At 48.3% G+C, this 26,381-nt stretch overlaps 1 protein-coding gene across 1 annotated transcript in view; it reads right to left on the minus strand.

Annotated features, from left to right (window-relative positions):
• The window catches only part of Sspn (sarcospan), a 93,422-nt gene extending 67,678 nt beyond the window's left edge, over positions 1 to 25,744 (minus strand). Inside the window, exon 1 of the mRNA XM_075982283.1 lies at positions 25,660 to 25,744. The gene's annotated coding sequence lies outside the window, so the exon portion shown is untranslated. The remainder of the gene's footprint in view (positions 1 to 25,659) is intronic.
• Positions 25,745 to 26,381: the final 637 nt, after the last annotated feature.

Below are 26,381 nucleotides of genomic sequence, written 5' to 3' on the forward strand. Positions count from 1 at the left end.
AACCTCCACCCCCAGGAAACTCTATATAAAGCCTGACTCCTGCTCAGTCCCCTGCTGTTTCTCACCTGAGCAGAGGTAGTCACCCTCCTAAATCTCTCCTGTGAGGTTTGTTGTGTCCTGTGACTTTGTGGTATTCCTTGGCTCCTGACTCCCAGGATACTTTTCCCCTCAGAGCCGCAACACTTGCATCATGGAAACCTCCCCCTTAGAACTGCAGCAATGACAATAACCATCTTATTTCTCAACGCTGGTAGATAATCAAGGCCTTGATCTACTGGAGTTTATTGAACGCCTGGGGAGAATTCACACTGACGCACGCACTTTTTCAGTCCCAGATAACCGCGTGTTAAGCTCCCTCCAGAGCTGGGCTGGTGTTTTTGGACAGATCATTAGCTGCAGAGTTCCCCAGTGGAGGACCAGGTAGGAAACACTGGCCACATGGTCTCCAAACAGTGACTTCAGTGGAGCCCTTAGCAATGTGTCAGGGAATGAATGGCATTATACATTAAAATAAAACTTTATACATAATGAAACTTGAATTTCTTTTCTGATGTGTCATGAAATGTTACTTAGTTTTTACTTTGTTTTTCTCCTAAAAATGTAAAAATCTTTCTTAGTTCACAACAAGACTTTCAAAAGTAGGCAGGAGGCCTGGGGCTGGTAGCTTGCTGACCCCCACCCAGTGCTCCAGAGTACAGGGTACAGGATTCAGAGGCTGAGGCACTAGTGTATCCCAGGCTGTCCTTTGCTACCCCTAGCCAGGCTTCCTAGTTGTTTCGTCTCTGGTTTGGGCACTTGTGGGGAGCAGGCAAGCGGCTCTCATCATCACATGATGCAAAGGAATCACCCTCAGAGCTCATCATAGTTGGTCAATAACTGTAGTAGTATGTGTGTGCGCCTATATGTGTGTGCCTATGTGTGTGTGTGCCTATGTGTGTGTGTGCCTGTGTGTGTGCCTATGTGTATGTGTGCCTGTTTGCCTGTGTGTGTCTATGTGTGTGTGCCTATGTGTGTGTGCCTGTGTGTGTGCCTATGTGTATGTGTGCCTGTTTGCCTGTGTGTGTCTATGTGTGTGTGCCTATGTGTGTGTGCCTGTGTGTGTGCCTATGTGTATGTGTGCCTGTGTGTGTGTCTATGTGTGTGTGTGCCTATGTGTGTGTGTGCCTGTGTGTGTGCCTATGTGTGTGTGCCTATGTGTGTGTGCCTGTGTGTGTGTGCCTATGTGTGTGTGCCTGTGTGTGTGTGTGTGCCTATGTGTGTGTGCCTGTGTGTGTGCCTATGTGTGTGTGCCTATGTGTGTGTGCCTGTGTGTGTGTGCCTATGTGTGTGTGCCTGTGTGTGTGTGTGCCTATGTGTGTGTGCCTGTGTGTGTGCCTATGTGTGTGTGCCTGTGTGTGTGTGCCTATGTGTGTGTGCCTGTGTGTGTGTGTGCCTATGTGTGTGTGTGTGTGCCTATGTGTGTGTGCCTGTGTGTGTGTGTGCCTATGTGTGTGTGCCTGTGTGTGTGCCTATGTGTGTGTGCCTGTGTGTGTGCCTATGTGTATGTGTGCCTGTGTGTGTGCCTATGTGTATGTGTGCCTGTGTGTGTGCCTATGTGTGTGTGCCTGTGTGTGCCTATGTGTGTGTGTGCCTATGTGTGTGTGCCTATGTGTGTGTGTGTGCCTCTGTGTGTGTGCCTATGTGTGTGTGCCTATGTGTGTGTGTGTGCCTCTGTGTGTGTGCCTATGTGTGTGTGCCTGTGTGTGTGCCTATGTGTATGTGTGCCTGTTTGCCTGTGTGTGTGCACACATGTGTGTGTGCCTGTGTATGTATGTGTGCCCATGTGTGCATGTGCCTGTGTGTGTGCACCCACCTGTGTGTGGGCATGCAGAAATCAAGGATAACACTGTATGAAGTGGTGTCAGTGTCTCCTGTCCCCACTTCCCACCTCATCCCACCAGAGATGGCAAATACTTGCCACATCCTCTTTTAAGTGTGAGTTCTGACGCCTGCAGGACAAGGACCTATCCTGCTATCTCCCTGGCTCTGTCTGATAGTCCTAAAAGCCTGGCTGACATCTGTCCACCCAAGGCAGGATGAGCATCCAGAGAGTCTCTCCAGGAAGTCTTCACGGAACCCCAATATTCCCCAGGCAAACACATCTCACCCTGCCTCTCCATTGCGCCTGAGAACACCTGGCCAGCTGCCACCATGAAATACAAAGGCAAATTATGAAGTTAACCCCCCTCACTGCTCTCTGCTGCCCAGGCTGATAATAAGACAAAGAGCAATTTCCTCTTGTGGATTGTGAAACTGCATGGGGAAAATCCCTTTCCTCTGATCTGGTGTCTCAGAGCGGGAAGACTGCCTGTGCCCTGCCTCTGGGCTATCGTGATCACAAATGCATATTTATCAGCCTTGTGTGAAGCGTGGGGACAATTAAGTCCCACTCATTTCCCCCTTAATTATTAAATTATACCCTAGATGACTAAATGCTTCAAGTCCTAAGGACAGAACCAAAAACAATCAATCTGGACACACAGGACTAGGCAGTGGCAGTGAAAACAAATGACATTCACCAAGACGACATCAGCTTCTCCCTGAGACATCAGCTTCTCCCTGAGGCATCAGCTTCTCCCTGAGACATCAGCTTCTCCCTGAGACATCAGCTTCTCTGTTCATCTCAGAAGTCTGGAAGTGGCGAGTGAACAGACACACCCAGGCTGGAGGACTTGCTCACACTACGAAAGGCTATGACCACAACCTTGTTACATATTTTCTCCACCTTCTGGTTAATGAAATCTGAGAGTTCCAGGTAGCTATCTCATCTGCCAGAGTTTTTCTAAATAATCCTTAAATTTTGGCCATAAAAATGGCACACCTCGCCTGGACCCCAACTGGAATTTTCAAATAAAAAAAAGCATGCCCAAGGAATGTTTTTGAGGTAGGGGTGATGGTGCAAACCTTTAATCCCAGGGCACAGGAGACAGAGACAAACAGATCTCTGTGAGTTCGAGGCCAGCCTGTTTTTACATAGTGAGTCCAGACTGGCGAGAGTCTCAAAAAGTATATATATATATATATATATATATATATATATATATATATATATATATATATATATACACATACATACATATTTTCTTGGTGTCCCCGAGCTGACTGTGCATATGGAGATCAGAAGTTGGCAATGGGTATTTTTGATAATGTACCACTTAGTTTAATGAACAGGCTCTCTCTTTGAATCCAGGTCTCTCTTTCAACCCAGAATTCTACTCTCTAGAGCCAGTGTGCCCTGGGGAATCCCCATTTCTGCTCAGGCAGGACATACCACCCTCGGGATCCAGACTCCAATCTTCAGCCTCGTACAGCAAGCGCCCGATCTGCCGAGCCATCTCTGCAGTCCCTTAAATGGATGTTTATATAAACCAGGCCAGAAACCACATACAGAGAAGAATTACAGTTTCCCTGAGAATTTCACAGGGTCTAAGGCAAAGTCACTCATGCTGAGAGCTGTCTTGGGTAGAATGGTTTACAGAACTCATTCTATAAAGGAAGGTCTGTCAATAAATTCACAAATGATGAAGGAACAGCACACATGGGCTTTGTAATGTGTGTCTGAATTTTATCAAATGGGGCTATTACCACAAAGAAAACAAGTAAACTTTAAAAGCAGCCTTTCTTGAGGGGAGACAGGGTCTCTATAGTGATATTTTGTTTGCAGTCTAAGAAATAAAGCTTGCCTGAAGATCAGCATCCAGAGCTAAGCCACAAGAGGCCAGGCGGTGGTGGCACACACCTTTAATCTCAGTACTCAGGAGACAAAGGCAGACAGATCTCTGAGTTCAAGGCCACCCTGGGCTACACAAGATTGAATCTGTCTAAAAGAGAAACAGAGCTCACACAAAGGTGATCCCAGCACTTGGGATCCCACGACTTTAATCCCAGCACTAGGGAGGTGGAGACAGGAGTGATGTGGCTGGGTGGAAAGAGGAATCTAAGGCTGGAGGAGACAGCAGCTCAGATGCATTCTAAGGATTCTTAGAGGCGGAAGCAGTCTGGGGATCATAAAGATAGGATTGATCGCCCCTTTGGTCTGAGCATTGGTGGAGGTAAGAACTATATAGTGGCTGACTGATCTGTCTCTCTGATCCTTCAGCTTGGCCCGATAGCTGACTCTGGGTTTTTATTATTAAAAACAATTAGAGTTCATGCTACAGGTCTCTCTGTGTAGCTCTGGCTGTCCTGGAACTCACTATGTAGACCAGGCTGGCCTTGAACTCACAGAGATCCACCTGTTTATGCCTCTCGGGTACTGGGATTAAAGGGGCACACCACCACATCCAGGTAGCTTTGACTTTTTAAAAGATTTGTTTTTAACATGTGTGTGTGTGTGTGTGTGTGTGTGTGTGTGTGTGTGTGTGTGTAGGTACATGAGTGCAGGTGCCTGCAGATTCTAGAAAAGAATATCAAACCCACAGGAGGAAGCTCCTAACACTGAAGCCGTTGTACGTACAGGCCAGATTAGCCTGGACTGTACAGGCTGTCTTCATGACCTTCTGATGTGTGAAGACCTTTGAGAGGAGAAAGCCATGGTGATCTATCTAAACAGAACAAATCAGAGCTAGGCGCTTATGTTATTGTAAAGGGACTGAGTTTAACAGACGACAGAGCCTAAAATGTGAATCCACTGTGGATAAATGAGCAGTCACTCGAGAGAGCTTGGGCTAACCTGGACGCAAAGCTTGTCTGGGAAGTTTTCACAAGGCTACATGGTACAGGGTTTGCCCAGTGTGGTTCCATGGGCCAGAATGGTAATGACGCTGATATTACTCACCAACAACATGACCAAATGAGATGGCTACAGGGACCAGCAGGACAGCTGAAGGGGTGACCAAGAGGACCTGCTGGGGTTGAGATGCACAGATCCACAGTAGACACCCGGATGAGGGAGTGGACACTGAGAATATTCACATTGTTTCTTCATTCATCAGTATGAACCAGAGGCCCAGGCTATGTCAGACAGACACTAGTCTAAGAACTTGAATCAAACCGTTGACCCGGGCGCTTAGGTTTAGAGGGTTTAGGTCTAACGGTAAGCAGCAAATATAATAAGCTAATTAGGAATTATGTCAAGGGAGGCTAAGAATCGAGAAAGGAGGAAAGACACGGAGCAGACAACGGTAGGCAACAGGCTTGGAGTGGTCAGGACAGGACACACAGAGGGCGAAGATTTAAGCAAAGATTCCAAGAAGCTATGAAGTGAGCCCAGAGGCTGTAACCTCTGGAGACAACTCCAGAGAGAGGAGATAAGGCTAGCCCGCAGGGACAGGGGACAGATGCGTGCGCTCAGGAATAGCGTGGGGGTGACTCATGCGGCTGGGAGGCAGCGGTGAGGGGAAGCAGAGGAGGCTGGAGTTTATGGTGGTAGAAAGTCCCAGGAGGCCCGCGCAGCTCTCTCCCACACTGAGTTTTTCTATTATCATCAGGGGCTGTTGAACAAGACAGAGATAGAATCTGACACTGAGTTTGAAGTTCCTGCCCAAGCTGCCAGGTGAGGAGCAGGCTGAAGACAGCAAAGATCCTTGTGAGCTTCTTGTCCCAGCTCCGGGTTAGGTGACCCCAGCAGGTGGGGGACAATGGAGGTGATTCCTAAGGGGGCTGATCGGGCGTTACCGGATACTAACAGGAAGAAAGTGATTTCCAGAGCTTCTAGACCAGCTCTTCCCAGAACGGACACGTGTACAAATAGTGTGTATATTACCTATCATGAATGCTGCTGCTCGCACAATTCTTCCAAACGAAGGACGACGGCATTTAGTGAGACATGGGCTTACTCTGGCAGTTTCTCTAGCGCGGCAGGGAGGCTCTGAGCCCTGTCACATGGGTGCTGCTTGTGTGTTTGTTGCCGTTATTACTCGGCCTGTGAGAGGTGGAGAGGTGTAGGCTGACTTAACAAATGGAAGCTTACTTGAAGGTTAAAGGCCATTGTGGGTTAAAGGGCAGAAGAGGATTGTAAACTAAGTGCCTACTTTTACTTTAAAAACCAAAGGATATCATTTGTCCAACTATTCTATTTTTTTAAAAAAAATGGTTTTATATTTCATATGTGTGTGTGTGAAAGAGAGAGACAGAGAGAGACAGACAGACAGACAGACAGACAGACAGACAGACAGACAGATGTGTATGCTGGTGCCTGAGGAGGCCAGAAGAGGGCATCAGATTCCCTGGAGCTGGAGTTGCTAGAAGTTGAGCTCTGCTCCATGGATGCTGAGAACGGAATTCGAACTCCTGACCTCTGCAAGAGCAGCCAGTGCTCACAACCACGTGTCTTCTCTCCAGCCCCCCCCATTTTGTTCTTGATCCAATATTGAATATCACAGACTGTACAGAGTGTACCCTATGCTGTTGGCTTTTTTCTTTCAGAAAGACTGTTGTTCCCCTCTCCATCCTCTGCATCCAGGACCACTCCCTGCTACAACCATGCCCTCCTGGGGCTAATCCAGTCAACTTCCGGTTGCAATGTACCCTTGGGACTCTGGGAGAAAAACTGGTCCTGTGCTTACCAGACAGACCGCGCCACAGGGACCACATTTACCAGTGTGAACTGGGCCTCACACCCTCGTACATCTGCTCAGAACCCAGAACACTAAAGCTCCCTCCCTGGCCCTGCTTCTGGCCCCGTTGCTAGGTAATTCTGTCTTGTTTAGTCCATTTCATTGATTTTGCCACCACTGTTTCTAGGTCTAGGAATCCTCCTGCTGGAGTGGCTGAGTGAGCCAGGCAGAGTCGGGCTTGGGGAGTCCTTGCTACTTACAAATCCCTTCTCGTCCGCAAACCCAGGGTCCAGTCCACAGCCGAGGTTCAAGGTTTGTCTGCCATTGCTGCAGCCTGGCTCAGCTCTTTAGCCAATGTGGCTCCCTCTTTCTCAAAAGTGGCCAGGGCTGATGGAGCCAGATTCAAGCCTCTGCCAGTCCACACTCTGTCTTGTTGTAGCTTGAGAGTGGACTTGTTTTCTGCCTGACACAAAACCTATCCACTTTCTTTTGTTGCCTTGGACCTGAGATTTATTATTTACTTGTTTATTGATTTGGATTTGAGATGGTAAACAGAGAAAAAAAAGACAAGGTTACTCCCTTTTTGTCCGTCTTTCTTTTTCTTTTTTTGCGATATCAGAAGACTTGAGCTGTTACAATAAAGACAGTATGGGTTGGGTTTGGTGGCCAAAAAATGTTGACTCTGATCCTTCAAACGAGACTGGGCCAAGGCACCGTCTGTAAGCCTCTTCCCGCCTTCTGTTTCTCTCCATGAGTTGTTAATTGTTTGTTCATTTGCTCATTTTCGGCTTTCTGAACACCTTCTGATTTATACTTCAGTTTCATGGTCTATGTTTTTGTCTATCTATACCTCATCTGTTAAACTTACTCGTTAAAAAATTGTGAGTGGTGTTGGGGATCACACCCTGGGTGTGGGTGCCATTTTAAGAGGTCTTCACCACGGCTCATGGAGTGGATAATGAGTGTCACACAGGGTTTCCGTCCACACAGAAAGCTTTAAATCCTGATAAATGATGTTCAAAGAGAAATGAACACATTGCCCATCTGCTCAGGAGATAGGCGATCTCTTCAGGAAGAGCCTGGGTAGTAGTTAAGACACTGAAGTGTGTGTGTGTGTGTGTGTGTGTGTGTATACATATGAATATATGTATGAATGATTGAACTTAGCACCTCTAGTACACTAAAGAAGGAAGAAATTTGTATTTGTTTTGAGCCAGGGTCTCACTAAGGTGTTGATGCTGGTCTTGAACTCCTTCTGTAGCTCAGACAGGGCTTGAACATTTGATTTTTCCTGCCTTAGTCTACCACATAGGTGGAACCACAAGCTTGTACCACCAAAGCCTCCAGACATTGATTATTGTCCCACGTATTCAAGTGGCCATATTGTAATTAACCCCTTAATCACCTAACACACTCTGTGTGTGTGTGTGTGTGTGTGTGTGTGTGTGTGTGTGTGGTGTTCACACTGTATTCCAGTCCATGTATTTGGGGGCATTCCCAATTAGAGGCCAGAGGTCGATGTGGAGTGTCTGCCTCTAGCACACTCCACCTTATTTTTGAAAACAAGTTTGCTCACTGAACTTAGAGCTTGCACGTTGTCCAGGCCAGCCATCAGGCCCCAGGGATCCTCCCACCTTCACAAGTCCAGTGCGGGGAGCATGCACCATGCCCCATTGCTGCCTCTGGCTTCTTACACAAGTTCTGGAGATTTGAACTCAGGCCCTTCCACTTACGCAGCAAGCACTGTGCTGACTGGGTCATCATCCAGTCTCTGAGCAACTTAAACCTGCCAATAGTTGAGAACGATTTTCTTGAGCCCTATAGAATGAAGCGGAGGTATAAGCCCAACCACGAAGTGTGCAGAGATATTGAGTATTGATGTCAAGTCATCTTGACTGTGATTTCTAGGAGCTGGCAGTCATTCTAAAACAGAAAGCTGGATGTGTGGGCATTCTCCCAGACAGCCTTACAAGAACCTAAATTAGTAATCTGAGCAGCTTGGGGGTATCACCATGGCACTGGTAACAATAAGCATATCCAGTGTGAATTTTTGTGGGCACGGAGATGACTGGGGGGGGCAATCCATTTCACTCCTTTACCCACAGTGCAGCAGTATAGAACCCAGATTCCAGAGTCAGCATGGAAACATTTCCCAGCAGCCTGTCGACTTTATGAATGAAACTACGTCAGTCATTTAAGAACTGTCTTCTGTGTCAGCTCTTCTCTCTTTGGTAAAAAGACATGGCTCAACCAGCTGAAGGGAGGAGCGGCTAACTGTGGTTACAGAACTACAGGATATCAGGGTGAGGACGGCATGGTGGCCAGGTCCATCTCACATCTAGGTGGGTCGGGAAGCAGAGTGGGCCATAGGTGTGAAGGGTTTCCCCCACAGTGACCCACTTCCTGAAGGTCTCGCAACCTCCCCCAGACAGAACCACCAGGTGGAGATCGAGTGAGGGCTCCAACACACGAACCTCTCGGGTCTTAGCATTTCCCACTGACCATTGTGTCCTGGAAAGCTGCCAATCCAAAGGAAGGCAGGAGGAACAGATAGATGAACAGCACCGGAGTTAGCTACTCCACAGCTAAGTGTCTATGTTACTCTGTGCCTGAACACACTACTGTGACCCAAGACACAAGCCTGAGCTGAATGTCACTGTCACCTGAAAAGTATAGCTGCTTTCATTAGAAACAAGTGAGCCAACAAACTGTAAAACCACCAAGCAAATAAAAACACCCTACTCACACAGGATGAAAATGCCCTGCTCAAAAATATCTCCCATTTCCTGATACCAAAGTTTACCAGCAGACGTGCATTTTGTTTAAAATAAAAATAAACAGGATGTGGAGGCACATACTCCAGTGTCCAAGGCAGGAGCATTATCTCAATGATAAGGCTAGCAGAAGCTATATACTGAGCTCCAGTTCAGCCAGAGAAAAAGAAAGGAGGATGGGGGGGGATGAAGGAAGAAAGAGAGAGTGGGAGAGAAAAGATGGGGAAACTTGTGGAAAGGGGAGAGAGAGGGAGGAGAGAAGGAAAGGAGGGAGGAGAGAGGAAGAGGGGAGAAGAGAGAGAAAAAGGGGAGAGGAGAGAGAAAGAGGGGAGAGTAGAGAGGGAAAGGAGAGGGGAAGAGGAGAGGGGAGGGAAAAGAGAGGAGAGGGGAAGAGGTGAGAGGAGAGGGGAAGAAGGGAGAGAGTGGAAAAAGAGACATGATGAAAACAGCCTGGTATACTATGGTTCTGAAACCTGGGTGCCTGGACAGACCAGAGGTGAGTCCTTCAAGTCTGTGAGCCCCTGCTTCCTCCTATGCAAAGCAAAGCAGAGATAACACATTTTCCCTCCCAGCTGTGCACAGTTGTTTTTTGTACCCTCCATGTGTCTGGGCTCCCTGCACAGCTACCACACTTCCTGCCAGGCATGCGGGGCATCTTTATAGACTGCATCCTTAGCTGCTCTCTCTGCTTCCCATGTGTCCCCTGCAGCCAACCCTCATCCACGGCAGTCTCCTGTGCCAGACCAGGGGTCCTCCAGCCGTGTGCACTGGATGTTCTAGTACCCACAGAAGAGCCCCCGTGAGCCTGGCTGAGACGCCTGCTTGCTTTATTTCTCATACTCTTGAGAGCGGCCTCTTGGGCGTGAGGAGAAGCAGGTGGTATGACCCAGGACCCCTCCTGCACCTCCCTTTCTCATTTCTCTTTTTCATCTTTCTAGTCATGACTTATTTGCATGCTTGCCCCACCATTCGAGGGAGATGCCATTTATACTCCCTCAGCCCCAGGCTGAGCGCCTCCCCTCCCACGGCAGCTGTTGTGCGGATGGAAATGAGGTGGGCTTTCTAATGCTGCAGGCGGCGGTTCTAATCCTGGCCTGGGTATTTACTCGCTGTGCGGTTAACACTGACTTCTCTGAACTCACATTTCCTCATCTGTACAAAACGGAACTCATATCCACACCTCGGGTTTCTCGTGACTAAAGGAAAGGCTTGCATCTGAACCACACACAGTGATCAATAAATACAGACTCTCTTGCTCTCACAGACGCTTCCTTCTCTACGCCAGGAGCTCCAAGTTCTTTACTCTCCACGCTCCTGTACCTTGCCCTGTCTGTCCTTTCTCTGCCTTCTTTATTTTCTGGCTTCCTTTCTGTTGTTGCTATAAAGGGCCTTGAGAAAGAGCAACTGAGCGGAGGGCTTATTTGGTTTCTATGTCCAGACTACAGCTCCTCGCTCAAGGAGGTCCAGGCAGGAACTCAAGCAGCGAGTCACACCACATCCCGTCAGAGCAGAGAAAGGCACCCACGCTGCCCGCCTGCTTGCTGCTTCATGCAGCTTTCTCCTTTCTCAGGGAGTTCAGGAACCCCGCCCAGAGAATGATGCCTGTCACAATGGGGAAAAGTTAGCCAGCACCCTCGGTTCCTCTCTAGCGCCTATCAACTTTAGGAATTAGCATAGGCGCTCTTGTCTCAGGTCAAACCTCAGACACCTCCTCCCAGCTGTCCCCACAGACATGCCCTGACCTGCCTGCTGCATGGGACTGGTTAGTGGGGCAGCAGACAGGCAGGAGGCTCTGCGCCATGGCTTCTGTGTCCTCCTTGGTCACACTCTGACCCTGGTCTCAGTGGGGTGACTGGACAGGCAGAAGGCTCTGCACTATGACTTCTGTGTCTTCCCTGGTCACACGCTGGCCCTGGTCTCAGTCTTCCTGGGTCCTTACTGAATCTCACTCTCTTTACACTCATCATGAGTGATTCGCCTTCATGTTTTTCTAACCTCAAATTTCCTCTTTCAAATTAACTTTTCCCCTTTTCTGCCAAATTACTCTCTCCACTCCTACACACACTGCAAAACCATCAGAGGGGCCATCGGTCTATTCCGGAGCGCTCAGAAGATGGTTCCTCAAGTGTTAGTATTTTTAATTCTTTTGACTTTAAGGTTTTGAGCTACAGCCATGTAAGGATAACCCTAGCCCCGTTTTTATATCCTTAAAGGTCTGACTTTCTTCTCCCACAACGCATGCCCATCTGTGTTCAAACATTTGGACCCGTCTTTCTTCTGTGGCCTTCCCTTCCACGTTCATAACGGTTTCTTCTTAAAATGTCTCCCTTCATCTGTGAACTCATCTTTCTCTGAGCTGGTAACTTCCACTCATGAGCTCCACTATGACTTACCCAACATAAGAAGGCATGGATATACCCAGTGGCCCTGCTGCATGTCCTGACACACAAGTCATGTCTTTAAAATCAGTCAAATACAAACTTTTGTCTGATCTGATGCTTAATAGAACATGGGTTTCTTTCTTTCTTCCCCTCCTCCGGGAGGTAGATGTAACTCAAGAGTTGTGCAGTTACTGGAGGAGACCCAGCTCTGAGTTCCCAGACAGCGTCTCCTCCATAGAAGCCCACGGGTCCTAGGTCCCAGGCACTCGTCACTTTCTGTTGTCGCACTGCAATGCCCAGCATTCAGTCATCTCAGTGCCCCAACCTCTGGGCCCAAACCCCATTTCCTTCTACCAAAGCTCTGGCCCATGATCTGTTGTGCCCTGTGCTGATGGATCCAACTTTACCCTGCTATGACAAACACCAGCTCATTAATCTGCTTGTTTGTTACATAAAAGTTGAATATTTGAATTAGCTGTTTTGCTCTTTTGTATAACAAAAACACCAACAAAGATGAGTGTAAAGAAGGAAGGGAGGGCTTATTTTACTCACAGTTTTAGGCTACAGACCATCATAGCAGGTTAGTCAAGGCAGCAGGGCCACGAGGCTGCTGGCTGCATCACACCACATGGGCAGGAAGCAGAGAAAAGAACGATGCTCAGATCGCTGTCTCCTGTCATTCAGTCCCAGGACCCCAGCCCACACAATGGTATCTCTCACACTTAGGCTGGGCCTTCCCATCTCAAGGAGCCAACTATAGAAAGTCCCTCATAGACATGACCAAAAGTAAATACTTCCAGGCAGTTCTAGATTCTTCAGCCCCTCAGGTACTAAGCACATAGCAAATGTCAGGTTTGGGGCTATCTCAGTTAACACTCATAAATTCAACTTTTATTTTTATTTTTATAATTAGAAAATTCAAATCTTGGGATGGTGGTACCAGCTTGTAATCCTAGCACTCACGCTCACAATTCAGACTTCATGACCGGAACTTGGTTTAGCTCATCGTTTCTGATGATTGACACCCTGGGAGCATCAAGGAGGAGCAGATCCCGGAATTCACAGATGCCCACTCCCCCGTGGGGGAGTCCATGGGCTCCTCTTCTAGTAGGAATCTGTGCCTCACAATCCTGCTGATTGCAAAACCACCTGATAATATTTCCCAATAGTAACCCAAGGCTCAAATGTGATCACCCTTAATTTCTGTGTTTACTCATTTACGAACACATTCGCTCACAAATATTCAAGTACTGCTATTGTTTGATTCTGAAACACCACCACAGGCTCGTATTTTAGGCATTTGTTTTCAAACTGTGGGTACTATTTGGGGAGACCATGGAGTGTTTTAGAGGGTGGGGCCTAGCAGGAAGTAAGCCCTGGAGTTGAGCTTCTGAAGATTATAGCTTGGTCCAGGGTTCTGATTTCTCTCTGCTTCCTGACCCACACAATGTAAGGACCCCATACCAGGGGTTTCTGCCGCCACGAATGCAGCAGGCCTTCCCTGCCACTGTGGCTAAAACCCTTGGAAACCAGGAGCCGGGGGATGTTTCTCCCTAAGTTGCTTCTTTCAGGTGGTTTCCTCTCGGTGACACAAATGTGACCGCTACAAGAGATGCTCAGCAGAACCGGCCAGCGCTGAAACACAGCAACGCATGCTTTGTTTGAGGCCACTGCTCCCAAGGAGCCCAAATCCCAAAGGAAGAGACATAAACAGACAAATATCTTCAGATGGGGACAAGCGTTCAAATACTTTAAAAATCATAGAGGTGGCATTAATACTACTCAAATAACTGAGACAACCCAGCAGCTATAGGTACAATATACCACACACACACACACACACACACACACACACACTAGTGCTTAGTATGATCCGGGAAGCAGATGAAGCTTCCATATATTAGCTCAATGGACCCTCTCCTTCCACAGCTACTTCCACACAACACCCTGAAGCTGAGTAGTTTGCCTCAGTTCAGGAGACTGGAGGTATGGCAGAGGGTGGGGCTATGTGGGTGGGAATTACCTTAGATAGGACGGTCAGGGGACATTCTCTGAGGAGCAGATACCTAGCTGGACCCTGTATGACGATGAAGAGCCAGTCCTGGAATGTTGTGGGGGAAGAGGAACACGTTAGGGCCCTGAAGTTGCTAGGGTAGATACGTTAAGAAAGAGCAGCAAGGCTGATATGGAGTGTTGACACAGACAGTGATGGCCAAGAGGAAGGGTCAGGAAGGCCTTAGCTGGACGATTCAGGGTGGAGTGGGGCTACTGGAGAGAGCTTGAGGCTTCCTCTGGGGGTGACAGAAAGATTTAAGATCCTGTATGGCAGGGCATGAGATACAGGTTCAGGACCAGGCTGGCTCCTGGGTGCAGACAGGCTGTGAATGCCTGTCTTAGTTAGGATTTCTATTGCCATGAAAAAAGCAAGTTGGGAGGAAAGGGTTATTTGTCTTACACTGCACATTGCTGCCCATCACTGAAAGAATTCAGAATAGGAACTCAATCAGGGCAGGAACCTGGAGGCAGGAGCTGATGCAGAGGCCATGGAGGGGTTCTTACTGGCTTACTCTCCACGACCCACTCAGCCTGTTTTCTTACAGAGCTCAGGACCACCAGCCCAGGGGTGGCACTACCCACTACAGGCTGGGCCCTCCCACACTGATCACTAAATGAGAAAACACCTTACACCTGGGTCTCGTGGTGGCTTATTCTCGGCTGAGGCTTCTTCCTCTGATGACGCTAGCTTGTGTCAAGCTGACACACAAAACCAGCCAGTACACCTCCCAAGTGGACAGGGCAGGTTGGGGGGCGGGTGCTGTAGCAGGCTGAAGATGGAAGGGGAGGGGAGGGTTCCCCTGTGATGGAAGCAGGGAAGGAGTGGCTCCATGTGGGCTCGAGAGTAAAGCCAGCATGATAGCTGTCGGTCAGATGAAGAAGACAGAGGGAAGTCACGGATGGTTCTGTCTTCAGCCTGACGCCGAGACAGCTCTGAGACAGTTGCTTAAATGCCAGATATTTTGCAAGTAGCTGTCACACACGGCCGTTCTTAAAATTTAAATTGCAAAACCTGCAATTAAATAAATTGTGTTAAAGCAGAGTGATCACTAGTGCACACGCACCAGGTCCCAGCTGCTGGACTTTCTCTGGATTCTGACTCTTCTCAAGGGCAATTTACGGCTACTGAGCCATTCAGTGGAAACATTACGAAACATGGAACTATCACGCTTTCACTGATGACCGATCTGGAGCCTGCAGTTAGCCACGGTGACAGTGTTTACACCAGGGCAACGAGCAAAGGCTACAAACCTGAGCTCAGACTGCTTTTTTTAAAGATTTATTTTTATTTTTAAAATTGTGTCTCTATGTGTGTAGGGGTTGGGTGTGTGAACATAAGTGTGGGTGCCCTCAGAGAACAGAAGAGGACATCAGACCTGGAGCTGGAATTACGGCTGATGTGGGTGCTGGGTCCCAGACCTGGGTCTTCTGAAGGAACAGCAACTGCCCTCAGCCCCTGAGCAGCCTGTCCCTCAGGCCCCATCAAATTACTGCTTCATTGACTGTCTAGAGCTAAGAACTCACGAGGGAAATCTGAAAGATGACAGTCACGCTTGAAAGCACCCCGAGCCTGCAGTCACCGGATTATGAATCGCACCAAAGAGGTCAAAAACCTGGCAGTTTTCAGAGGTCTTGTGTGACTCCTGTTACCTCTGACCCCTTGTCTACTTCAACCAAAGCACAGAGGCGAGAGTTAGTCCATCACCCTGGATGAGGAAAAAAGAAAAAGAAAGAAAAAAACCTCTCTGCTTTGTTTTCAGTTACAGGAAGATTTTTGTTACAGTTTTGTTCTTGCCCAGGCTAGGACCTTCTTTTGCATACGCTAGGTAGGTCCACCATGGAACTACGTCCCCAACCTCTGGTTCACTTTCAATTTGCGACTGCACAGATCTCATAAGAAATATTAGACCAGATATAGAAAAAAACTAAAGATGTGTCCTCCACATCTGAGGCAAGCAGAACCCATGGCCCTGTTGTGAGAAATCAACAAAATGTCCCCTTGGAACACGCACCCAGAAGATATCCAAGGCTGGGTATTGCCATGAGGTTGTATCCCCTGGAGGAATGAAAACACCAGCCCCTCTAGGCAAGAGGCCTTCTGTGCTTGTATCTTAAGAACTCTGAACACAGTGTTTAACAAAATATATATCGAATGAGGGAATATTACTTTTACAAGCTGAGAGGAGACCTGTGTAAGAAACAACTGGGCCTCGACAGAGATGCTCAGTACCTTGGGATGATCCCTCCTTGCTTCTTTGCTTTCTTACCATCCAACGCTGGATGGTAGCGGGGTGGCACCGTTTGCCATGTTAGGAAACGCAGCCTTGCTGGAGGAAGAACCCTGGAGTTGGGGGGAGAGCAGCCCTTGTCCACTCTGCCCCCACTGCCTCCTGTGCGCGGATTGAAATGTAATCAGCCAGCTTCCCGCTCCTGCTGCCACGCCCTCCCAGCCAGTATGGACACCCGTCTGGGATTGTAAACCCTTTCTTCTATGAGCTGCTTTCGGTTGTGGTACTTTACCCAGCACTAGAGAAGTAACTGACATGGGGTTTGCTTTGGGATTTTTATGGAAGCCAATCTTAAACTGGCATACAACATGATGGTTTTTCCAAGGATGGGGATGGAACTTACTCAAAGGAAGGGGGCATTTAGAGAACAGCCATGGAGATTTTAAATATATATATGTGTGTGTGTGTGTGTGTGTGTGTGTGTGTATACACATACATATGTGTGCATGTGTGTATGTGTGTGTGTGTGTGTGTGTATGTATACACACATGAATGCTTATTTCCAAGTCTTGCATGGAACTCTATAACAGCTGCAAGTCTACTACTACCCAGAATGCAATGCAGAACTAGGTACCTTAAAAGCATCCTGGGAATGATGATGGCAGCCAGCTGTCTCTCAAAGCCTGTTCACACTGACTAGTGAACGTTTTTCTAGGGATCTGAGCCAAACAGCAGAGACTTCAGAATCCCAGGAGCGAGTCCCACCTGCCTCTGACTTTCCCAGAGGCCAAACTGTCCTGACTGGAACACACTACCAATCACGGTGATGACCCTTCCTTCCTAGGTTTGTAGGACGAGTCTAGAAAATCCCAAAGCCTTATGCCTGCCCCTAAAATCCACTCGACTGCTCCACTCTGGGTTCACATGGTTCGCTTTAATACATTCTAGTAGAGAGATAGTTTATAACGCTGTAGGTGGCTTCCCAGATTAAAAACACACAAAGATTTGTACAAAAATTAAAAGCGTATCTTTCCATTTGGCTTCTTTTTAAGCAGGCAATTGTGAACAGCCCTTCCGGAAGGATGTTTATCCTGTATAAACGGTAATTAAACAACACAGTCATTCCTGGGAAAATAAAATAATTAGCTTAGGTGGAAAATAAGCCAGTTTTGTGGCATGTGTATATAAAGCTATGACTGGTTAAAGACTAAGCAATGAGCTGTCAGAAGTTTTGGGCGAGGGCAGGGTACCATTCAAGGCTGTAACGCCCCGTCAAGGAGCACTATCCCAGGCAGGCTATGTGTGTAAAATGAGCGTGTGTCAGGCAGGCAAAGACACACCCTGTACTGTTCTGGCATCAACCCCACTTTCTCCAAAGCGCTCCCTCCCATAAGGCTAATGGGAATTTGGCCTTGAGCCCTTGAACACAATCAAGAGGGATCTCTAAACCGTGGGTGTCCAAGGTTAGGGTAGTGTTGAGTTGGCAGGAAAGGGCTTCCAAGTTTGAGACAGAACACTATACAGCGCAGTGCACAGTGATGAGCTCATACTTCTTCCTCCACTTCAGAAGGCATGAAGGATGGTGGACCTTGAGAACTCACGTGCGCAATACAAGAGTTGGGTTCTAGAACTTTCCCTTGGAAACTCCAGGCTCACTATGGATGAATGTGTGTGTGTTTACACGTGTGCGTGCATGCATGTGTGTCTGTGTGTACCCGTTTGCACTGTATTACCAGCAAAGCATAGTGACCAAGTAACTGGCTACCCCTCAGGGTAGTTAGCTAGGGACACTTACAGTGTATGCCCCGCATAGGAGAGTTATTTCCAAAGCGTTAAGCTTGCCGAACCTGCTGCTATCAACACTAGCAAAAGGCAGCATCCACTGAGTATAATTTTATATCAGGCATGAGCACGTAGTGGCTTGTTCCAGTGTCATGAGACACGTAAAAGCTTGGAATAATCTTCACTAATAAAGAATCAAGGCCAAGAGGGTCAGTTGGTGGCTGAACCCCCTCTCCCATGGTCCACCTGATGGAATTTGGATGATGTAGCAGCTAGACCTCTGGGCATGTCTGTGGCAATATTTCCAGAGAGGTTTAACAGAGGAGGGAGGACCCATCCTGGATGCAGGGGCCACCATCCTGTGGGCTAGGGTTCTGGGCCAAGAAAAAGGGGGAACCTAGGTGAGTACCAGACTTTGTTTCTCTGATCCCGGGTGTGGATGCAGGATGGTCTCGAATCCCAGTTATGATTATCATTCACCACATTAGACAGACACATAAACATGACCAAAGAAACTGTGTGACTCAGGACCATGGGAGAAGTAAGAATTATGTTAAAAATTATCTAAGAAAGATTGAATTCTTCATTCAATCAATATTTAAGTCATTTCAGTCAACAGTGTAGTCACTGTTATGTCTTTTTCGTGTTTTCGCCCAAGGAAGGCAAAAGTTTAAAAACCGTGCTTGAGACAGGTGAAGTGAGTCAGCGGGTAGAGAATGCGGGCCCTGGAGCTGCGAGGTCTTCAGAGACGCAGCTGCAGCTCGCTCAAGCCCTGCACCGTCACCCACATCTATCCCGCGCAGCCTGAGACTATGCTGGCCTTCACACAAACCCACACCAGTAACTGCATCTTAACACGTCACTTCTAAAGCATTCCACAAGATGATCAGGCCAAAATTACATTCTGATCAATGTAGAGTCTTCTTTCTACCCCTGCCCAGAATAAGAGATAATCACTCCATGGTATCTGCTCATGGTAGGTCAACCAGAGGCCAATCCAGGCGACAAGAAGGCAAGGGAACAGACGGCACAGAGGGTTCGATGTTTGCCCCTCAAACGTGATGCCCCAAACGTGAATCCCCAGAACCTATGTCACGGCTGGCATGGTGGTGAACATGTATAATTCCAGTCGTTTCTATGGTGAGATGGGCGGCAGAGACAGGAGAACTCCTGTAATTTTTCAGGCCAGCTGGTCTGGTGTACTCGGCAGTGACCAACAAAAGAGGGAGGCTGCTTCAAACATGGCTGAAGCTGAAGGCCAACATCACACACACTCACCAGAACTCACATGCATGAGTATGTACACACACACACACACCTGCCCCGTGAAGAAAGCCCCGCGAAGAAAGCCCCGAGATCCCAGCCGGTGACAAAGCTTGGTCACAGGGCTCTGACACGGGGCACTGTGCTGACAAGCAGCCTCAAGATACAATCCCTGCCCTTCTATCAAGATAGATTCACGTTTCATTAAATTAATATTAATTTACGTTTCTTTAAAACATCCAGAAGCTTGTCTCAGCCGCAAAGACTGCCGCATGAGCTCACGTCCTACACATTCCACGGGCCTAGGCGGTACACTCGCCATACCTACCCATGAGCCTATGCCGCATCCACGGGACGTCACCTGACAACACAAAGAGGCAGGTCCCGAAAAGCAAGCTCCGTCCACTGAAAATCTCTACCGTCAGCCCACAGAGGAGGAGTGGCGAGAGAAAGAGTCAGGCCTTGTCCAGGTGTTTCAGGCCACACAGAAACACGCGGTAGCAAGCTATTCATGCTGGAGTAGTGCCTCCAGGCTTGTCATGTGCAGCAGCATCACGCCTTAGTCTCCTCACACCCTTGCTACACTACGCCTGGTTTTATTGTTTCAGGATGTGTTAGCTAAGCCACAGTTCAGATACCAGTGCCTTCAGAAACCAGAATAAAGCAGGATCCCCTCACCCCCACTTGTCACTTCAGGCTTTTGTTTTGTTGTGTTTTGAGATGGGGTCTCGAGTAGCTGAGGCTGGCCCTGAACTCCCGATCCCTGCCTCTACCAAGGACTAGGATAACACATGTCCTCCACACAACTTGTATTTATACAGATACTTCAACTTTTAAGGGCATCCTAAGGAAGTGAGTTAAACCCTTCTTCAGATTCCAGAATCCGTGCTCTTTGGTTACGTGTGAAAGCCTGTAGCGTGTAACTGTGCATGGAGGTTTTATTCTTAGATTCTATTTAACTTTATAAGGTTATTTAACTTATAGGGTTATGACTGAAACTGTGTCTTAGAATACGGATTTTAGGTCAATTCCATCAAATCCTAAAAGTTTCACACTTACTGAGAAATCACACCTCTGTGTTGCCACGTCCCTGATCACGCGGAGAAAATGGAACACACACACACACACACACACACACACACACACACACGCTCCTGGCAAGAATGCAGCAGGGTGCTGCTGACATTTTGCAAAGCTGTCCGTCCCTGTCGCTGTTTGACTCAGCAGCAACCCCAGCTCGGAGCCCAGAGAAGTGAAAACAGGCCGCAGAGCCTGACACGGGGGACTCAGACGCTTGCTCCTGAGAGCGCCAACAAATATCCTGATTCTATCCGTTGCCTATCCTTTGATAAAAGGACAAATGGAAATAGAAATGCGCCACACCCACGTGACGCCACGTTATCCACGTGCCCCCGTGTTATCCACATGGCACCGTGCTATCTAGCAACAGAAAAGAATAAAATATCGCATGCTGTAGCAAGGATGAACCCTGAAAATGAGAAATGAAAGAAATCCTTTGCAGAGGGCAATGAATCACGTGGTTCTGTTCTCATGAGAGGTCCAAGGGGGTAAACCTGGAGAGACAGAGCACAGAGTGTATATGATCCTCTGACCACAGCCTTCCCAGTACTGGGATTATGGTTCACAGCACTTCACCCTGCTCCAAGACGTAGCTTCAACCAGCATTTATAATATTAGTAGCATATCCATACAATATAACATAACCAATATATAATAATGTGATCACAGAATAAAAGTTTAATCGCATAGACATGGAAAGATGAGGTAGATGGCCCAACTGCAGCTCTACAGTTGCCCCCTCTGAGAGATCCTCTGGTCTCTGCACGTATTTCCTGAGCTCTGATCTGTCTTCGAGAGTCCAGAGCAAACAGCTTCCTCCCATCCTGGTGCTTCCGTCTGCCTCTAGTGGCAAAATCACTAGCGTGGTACCTGTTCATCATGGCTCCTGCTTCACTGTCTCATACAGAACAATGGGAACACCTCTGTTGTCGAGAGGCTCACGGTGAAGAGTCACAGTTCAGACATCTCATGCCTCCACGTTAGCGGGCTGCTGTAAAGATCATCCCTCTCCTAGCGGCTACAGAAACGGGGAAGGCACACTGCTGCCTGGGTGGCAGTGACACCTCTGGCTCCCCTGGGTGCTGGAAGGTCTTTGGGGTCTTTTTTACCTTTGGTTTTACTTGCTGGTGCTTTGGAGCATGGAGACCCGTGTTGGTTTTCCTAAGTCACGGCCACGTTCTGCAGTCTAAATCTCTGCCTGCCAACATCAGCCGTCCTCAACGTTTGTCCAGCTCAACAAACCGTGCTTCAGGGTCCATCTCAACAATGTCCCCTGTGTGTCATGGGCCAGCATGCCAGGCGCTTCCTTCTAGCTATTCAAAGTGCGCAGCTGAAGGCAGGTAGTGGGGTAAGATCCACACGCGAGCCACTGAAATGCTCCTCTGCTCCTCCTGTCTCTAGTCCCCCAGCTTCACGTTCACTAATGCCATGCTGGCGGCTTGGAACTGCGGCAGATCTTTACACCACAGGAATGGGCAAGAGCTTCAGGGGGTAATTTTCTCGGTTGTTAGACCAGAGAAAAAAGTTTATCATGCTGACTATGCTAAACACTGTGTCGTGTCTATACATTGCAAGGTAAATAACACACACACACACAAATTTTTTTCTATCATGTGAAAGTTATTATTTCAGTAACAAATTACTCATATATTTAACACGAGGAAGGTTATTTTTAAAGTCTTTCTACATAGTACTTTCACCTTAATCACTAAAATAAACAAACGTATCAACCAGGCTTCACATTGGAATGACGTTTATGAATTAATTGCAGCCGTAGGCTGGCAAGGGATACAGGGCTTGGCAGAAATCAATAAAAGCGTTCACTGAGAATTAATCGGCTTCGTGGCGTTTATACGAGTAATGCATATTTTATTATTGCACATAACTGTGTGCCTTTTCTGCACATCTCTCTGAAAGCACACACACTTCTCCCAGAGGACCAGTTAATCACTCACCACCACACACCAGTCACAGCTGAGCCTGACAACTACACACAGTATCATAATTCAGCATTAAAGCTGTGGCATTGCTATTCACTTATGGGAAGTAGATCAAATGTTCACAGCCAATTCATGACCACTCTCCTTAAATGCTGATGCATTACACCATTTGGTTTCCTGTAACATTCAAATGGACCTGAGAGATAAGAGCTGAAGAGAGACCGGGAGAGCACAGGAGTCCGGGGGGGGGGGGGGGTTAGAGAGAGCAGTGTGGAGACAAACTGAGGATTTTCTCTGACGTGCGGAACTGTGTCTGCGTGTCAGACATGAAAGCAACAAGAAGAATCTCCGGAGGGAGGGGGAGATCAGCAAGGAGAGCAGGAGGGAAGGGGGCGGTCAGGGCAGAACACACACAAGGCACTGTGACACAGGTGCATGGAAATGTCATAATGGAGCCCCTTGCTTTCTATACTGAAGTGAACGGCAGACAGATACTGTCAGACAGGTGACAGACAGACAGACGGACGGACGGACAGACGGACAGTATGTCAGATAACAGAGCTATCTCTGGGGCGGTGACGGCTGCGGTTTCTCTTTCCTTGCCTGACTTCAGGCTTAGTAATTAGTATTTCTTCCCACACAAACACAACACACACAAGCTAGGGAAGGGACAAACTGAGACGCCGTCTGGCATCTGGTATTTAGAAATGACTAAAGAAAGCAGCTGGACTTTCACTGTGCAGCAGGCCAGCCACTAACCACCTGTGGCTATGTAAATTCAAGCTGGCTAAAATTAAATGCAATGAAAAATCCAGCTCCTTAGTTTAGCTGACCAAATTTCACATACTCAATAACCACACGTGGCCAGCAGCTGCCATATTGGTCAAGACGCTGCCTTTCCCAGTCAGGCAGATGGGTGATAGTTATTACAATCTTGGGCCCAGAGTCTCAGACCCCAAAGCCCACGCGCCTTCTGACACGTTGAAACTCAAACAAAACTTATAGACGGTGGATGGATGGGAATGCTCTGGTTTGTCTGACTGTCTGGTGGGGCATCATGCTGGGGGCGCTCTAAGGACGATGGTGCTGCCTGGAGCCTCCTGCCGGATCCAGATCCTGCTCTCCCAGTGACTATGTGCAGCAAGAACCAACTGTGTAGCTTGTGTCTCGGTTTCCTGGTTTCCTGATTCCCTGGTTGCGGCATCCATCCACATGGTGTTGAGTCCTCTAGTGAGGTTTGTAAGGCTCTAAGAGAATGCCAGAGTAACTACTATAAACTCTTGGCGTTGTACCTGGGGGCAGAGCCTGTCCCCTCTGCCACTGGAGAGACCAAGGAAAGCATTCCACAAGCTCAACCCTACCTGGGTTCCAGAGTTCAGTTCAGACTGGGCAACTTAGCGAGACCCTGTCTCAAAATAAAGTTCTAAAAGGGTTGGAAAGGTAACCAGAAGGACATCAAGTGTTGACTGGATAGCTCATCCAAACGGAAACAGTCCCTGGAAGAGGGAAGCAGGAAGCTGACAGAATCAAGAAGTAAATAAAACTGACAAGCGTTAGAAAGCTCCTGAAACTTACAAGGCTCACAAGGTCCTTCCCCAAGGTTAAAATACCAGCAGGAATTGCTTGAAGAGGAGGCTTTCCTGCCAGATAAACTGCCTGAAAATTTGACAAGGGACCGTACCAGATGTGGCTTCTATGAGGTCAGCATCCATGGTGAAGGGAGGGGGCTTTGTGGTGACTGATTCTGCTGTTAGGGGCCCCCACCCTCCTATAAATTACCCTTCACCTGTGCTCTGTAAGTATGCCCAGGAAACTCACTAGTTTACGTGGTACCTTCTCTGGAGCAACAGATGTTTATGCAAGACTTCCTGGTACAAGTTAATTCCAGATCAAAGACCTGACTTCAAATCCCAGTAAAACACACATGGACACATGGACACGGACACACACATGCACATCACTCACACACGGACACACACATACACATCATACACGCACACATGGATACCACTCACACACATGGACACACGCACATGGACACACATGTACATCACACACAGATACACATGCACATCACTCACACACAGACACACACATGGACATCACACACACAGATACACATGCACATCACTCACACACATAGACACACACACGGACACACATGCACATCACTCACACACATAGACACACACATGCACATCACACACACACACACGGACACACATGCACATTACTCACACACAGACACAGAAACACACCAAAAATTTGCTTTTCATTTATTAGAGGAGTTGACATAGAAAAGATGTCAAAGTGTCTGCCACAGCCAGCTAGCAAAGCCTAAGGCTTCATTCAGCCGTATCTTTCGTCTAAGACAAAAGATGGGTTGCCAGGACCCTTGCCGTACACATCAGCTACACAAAAGCTCTGTGGTTGTGCTACTTCATTTGTATTTTAATAAATAAAGCTTGCCTAAAGATCAGAGAGTAAAACAGTCACCCTGGCCAGCCTTACAGAACAGGCAGTGGAGACACACACCTTTAATCCCAGTAGCCACACTAGTTTTCCACAGAAACCAGGCGGTAGTGGTGCTCACCCTTAATCCAGCACTAGAGAGGATATAAGATGGGAAGAGACAGTGCTCAGTCTCAGTCTCCTTCTATCCTGCCGCTTCAGACTGGGGTTGAGGTAAGAGCCAGTGGCTGGCTGTTTGCTTTTCTGACCTTCAGGTTGTATCTCAGTGTCTGTAGCTGGGTCTTTATCAATCGTGCTACACTCTGATCTCTCACAGGGACTCAAGAGCACAAGGTGAGGGCCAGCACTGTGTCCTTCAACCAGCGCTCCTAATCACAGGGCATTAATGGAGATCATGCTGGTGGGCTTGGGCCTCTGGCTCTCCTTCTGTGAATCTTTCAGATTCTACCATCGTCATTGTACAGCTGAAAGCAACAGGCTTCTCTCTGAAGCTTGAAAATACATTACCTAACTCATTACCTTTCACAGACACCCATGTCCATGACACCCACGCTTTGACCCAGGCAGCTCACAAATGACAGTGACCGTGTACCGCTCAGCTATTACGATGCAGGTGTTCTCCATGCACTGGCACAGATGGTGCCCCCCGCAATCCGGGTAGGCATGACTCTCTCTGTTCCATGCCAGAGAACAGACGCCTCGATTATTGGCCCAAGATCAAGGGAACGCAGCATCCACACTGAGGTCCTCTTGGTTATGTCTGTTGAATTTGATTTCTGTGCCTTTGCTTTGGGATGGGGGCTTGTGTGTGTGCAGGTGCATCTGTGTCCTGCACACGCATGAGTGCACATGCTCGTCTGGAGGCTAAAAGTCAACCTTAGGTGTCATTCTTAGGAATGGCAACCCCCTCTCTAGAGATAGAGTCTCTCTCTGGACTGGAGTTGCCAGTTAGGTGAGGCTGGCTCTCAGTCAGGCCTGCCCACCCTCTGTCTCAGCTTCTCCAGCTCTGGGACCCTACGTGAACTCTGGGGCGCAGACTTAAGTCTTCCTGCTTGCATTACAAACACTGTATTGACTAATCCTAGCTCCCACTTTAAGTTTTTGACACTGGGTCTTGGGTAGCCCAGGCTTGTCTTGACTTAACTCACCAGGTAGTCAAGGATGGCCTTGAATTCCTAATCCTCCAGCCTCCATCTTCTGAGTGAACTCAGAGCTCTTGCTTGTAAAGCCCACAGGCTCCTGCCACCGTGGGCAACAACCAGGAATCCTGAGAAACAGAGGACACAAGTCTGTGATTCATCTGCTCCACTGCCCCTGCGGTGCACCTGAGCAGGTTTCTACTGCAGCATGATTGCTAACATCAACCATGCTATGCCAAAGCAGCTGCCTTCTGCAGGTCGCCATGGAACCTGCAGACCTGTGCTGGCCACCAATGAACTTCAGTTTCAGCAAACTGTCTGATTCTGCGGCTCCTGGACCAGGGAGGTCAACACTGCTTACGGAATACCTGCTTTGGGGGTTGCGAGTCCTGTGTTTGTTTTTAAGTGCCAGGACAACCGCAAAGCTGGTTTGGGGCCGACAGCGGAAATGACCCTTACCCTGTGGCAGCCTGTGTGGCCACTAAGCACCCCAAGGACTGTCTCGTTGTGCCCATGGTCCAGACCTGGCCCCGGTCACCCACATCCTGCTCCCACACGGCTCCCTGCCGCCTCCGTGCCTACCAGTCTGGCATTCTGATGGACTGGCCTCCCAGCTCTCCCACTTTGTTCCTGAGTCTGAGCCCCAACTCCTCCACCCTGGCACACTGCTTGTTTCTTTCCGCACTCCTGGTAACCAAGCTCTTTGGCCGCGCCCCAGGACCTCCTCCTGT

This window comes from Microtus pennsylvanicus, chromosome 8 (assembly GCF_037038515.1).
Source record: "Microtus pennsylvanicus isolate mMicPen1 chromosome 8, mMicPen1.hap1, whole genome shotgun sequence".
In the NCBI taxonomy this organism is placed as follows: domain Eukaryota; kingdom Metazoa; phylum Chordata; class Mammalia; order Rodentia; family Cricetidae; genus Microtus; species Microtus pennsylvanicus.